The sequence below is a fragment of the Moschus berezovskii genome, chromosome Y, assembly GCF_049115385.1.
Source record: "Moschus berezovskii isolate FMDL1 chromosome Y, NW_MosBer_1.0, whole genome shotgun sequence".
Taxonomy (NCBI): Eukaryota; Metazoa; Chordata; class Mammalia; order Artiodactyla; family Moschidae; genus Moschus; species Moschus berezovskii.
Window position 1 is genome coordinate 54127686 of NC_142489.1, and position 3200 is coordinate 54130885.

Sequence of the window (3200 nt, forward strand, 5' to 3'; positions counted from 1 at the left end):
GAATATGCACGACCAAATATAAGTATCAACATTAATTGCAAAAGGTTTTCTGGTCTTCTTGCTACTGGATCCGATATTACTATTATTACAAAGCATTTATTGCCCAAACCTGGGTCTTTACAAATACATTCTTGCCAAATTACAGGAGTACCTCAAACTAAAGTACAGGTGGCTTACTAAAATGTCCAAATATATCCATGTGAGGAAACAGAATGCCAACCTGCAACTTTACCACCTTATATGATAGATACGACACTTAATTTAATAAGAAGCGATTTACTTATGCAATGACAAACTCAAATATATATTCCACATTTTTCCTAGCGGCCACTGCTCATTTAATACACAATAATTAAAATAACTTTGAAATATGACGAGCCTATTTGGAGAGAGCAGTGGCCCCTTACAAAAGTTGGACTGTGAAGAAAGCTGATCGCCTAAGAATTGATGCTTTTGAACTGTGGAGTTGGAGAAGACTCTTGAGAGTCCCTTGGACTGCAAGGAGATCCAACCAGTCCATTCTAAAGGAGATCAGTCCTGGGTGTTCATTGGAAGGACTAATGCTGAAGCTGAAACTCCAATACTCTGGCCACCTCATTCGACGAGTTGACTCACTGGAAAAGACTCTGACGCTGGGAGGGATTGGGCGCAGAAGGAGAAGGGGACGACAAAGAATGAGATGGCTGGATGGCATCACCGACTCGATGGACATGAGTTTGATTGAACTCCGGGAGTTGGTGATGGACAGGAATGCCTGACATGCTGTGATTCATGGGGTAGCAAAGAGTCAGACATGACTGAGCGACTGAACTGAACTGAACTGAACTGAGGGAACCACAATGGAGGATACACAATTGAAATTAAAACATATTGAGGAATAACGTTCCCCTTGGAATAGTCCCATTTTTGTGATAAAGAAGAAATCTAACAGATGGCGTATTTTTACTGACTTTCGAAAGGTTAATGCATCCATGAAACCTATCGGTGCTTTGCAATCATGAATTCCATCACCTGCCACTATTCATCAAAGCCTACATAGTATTATCATAGGCTTGGAGGATTGATTTTTCACTATGCTGTTACCAACCCTCTAGACCGAGAAAGATTTACTTTCTCCCTTATTGTAATCATATCGGGCCTCACAAACAGTATCAATGGAATATATTGCCGCAAGGAATGATAAATTCTTGCACCAGGTTTCAATATTGTGTAGACAATGCTCTTGAACCTGTGTGAAAACAATTTCGTACCTTTGTTACTGTTCACTATACAGATGATATATTGTTTTCAGCTCCTTCTATTTTAGAAAGTCAGCAGATGTTTGACGTAACTCAACAATACTTAAAAGATTCGTGATTAATCATTGCCCCTTAAAAGATTCAAACCTCTGCACCTTACCATTCAGTTCAGTCTCTCAAACATTCCCGACTCTTTGCGACCCCATGAATCACAGCACGCCAGGCCTCCCTGTCCATCACCAACTCCCAGAGTTCACTGAAACTCACGTCCATCGAATCAGTGATGCCATCCAGCCATCTCATTCTCTGTCGTCCTCGACTCCTCCTGCCCCCAGTCCCTCCAAGCATCAGAGTCTTTTCCAGTGAGTCAGTTCGTCACATGAGGTGGCCAAAGTATTGGAGTTTCAGTTTCAGCATCAGTCCTTCCAATGAACACCCAGGCTTGATGTCCTCTAGAATGGACTGGTTGGATCTCCTTGCAGTGATTTAATGCTAATAGACAACGTATCACTCCCCAACTTGCACAGATTCGTGTTGATGACTTATCCACCTTGTCTGATTTTAAAAAGTTTAGGCATATAAACTGCAATAGACCAGCTTTGGGTATTGCAGGTTTTCAACTGACTTATTTAACACTTTCAAAGGAGATGCTGATTTAAATAGCCCTCGTTCACTCTCCCAAGAGGCAGGAGAACAACTTTGTTTAATGCAAAATAAATTGCAAAAACAATTTCTTTCTCCTATCAGACTTGAGTTACCTCTAGTTATTTATCCTTCCCTCTCTCCAGTCCCCTACAGGACTCCTTGTCCAACAAGAATACCCGATAGAATGGATATATACCCTTTTCTATAGGGACACGGTCACTTACACTCTCTCTTGATTTGATTTCTCTAATAATTTTCAATGGGAGAATAGAACTGGAGATTAATTGGCTCTGATTCTTATAAAATTGTAGTTCACTTCAGTTCAGTCATTCAGTTGTGACTGACTCTTTGCGACCCCATGAATCACAGCTTCCAGGCCTCCCTGTCCATCACCGACTCCCGGAGTTCACTCAAACTCATGTCCATCAAGGCGGTGATGCCATCCAGCCATCTCATTCTCTGTCGTCCCCTTCTCCTCCTGCGCCCAATCCTTAAAGTGTAGTGCTGCTAAGTCACTTCAGTCGTGTCCGACTCTGTGCGACCCCATAGACAGCAGCCGACCAGGCTCCGCCGTCCCTGGGATTCTCCCTGTTAGTAAATCTCAATTTGAGAATGGTTTGCAAACTTCTACTGACTTCCAAATACATTTTTTGAAATCAATCTTATTTCAGTATTAACCATAGGATGACGTACATTTGTAGTATTCTCTCATGTTCCCAGAAGAGGGTGCTTGCTATGAGCAGTGTGTTCTCTTGGCAAACATCTGTTAGCCTTTGGAAGACTTCATTTTGTACTCTAAGGCCAAATTTGCCTGTTACCCCGCGTATCTCTTGACTCCCTACTTTTGCATTCCATTCCCCTATGATGGAAAGTTCATCGTTCTTGTCTGTTAGTTCTAGAAAGTCTTGTAGGTCTTCATAGGATTGTTCTAATTCAGCTACTTCAGCATTACTGGTCAGGACACAGACTTGGATTACTGTGTTATTGAATGAGTTCCCTTGGAAAGAAACAGAGATCATTCTGTCGTTTTTCAGATTGCCACCAAATACTACATTCCAGACTCTTTTGTTGACTATGATGGCTACTCCAATTCTTCTGAGGGATTCTTTCCCACTGTAGTAGCCATAATGGTCATCTGAGTTAAGTTCATCCATTCCCGTCCATTTTAGTTCACTGATGCCTAAAATCTCAATGTTCACTCTTGACATCGCCATTTTGACCCCTTCCTATTTAAATACCTTGATTCATGGACCTAATCTTTAAAGATCCTATGCAATCTTGCTCTTTAGAGCATTGGGGTGTTCTTCCATCACTAGT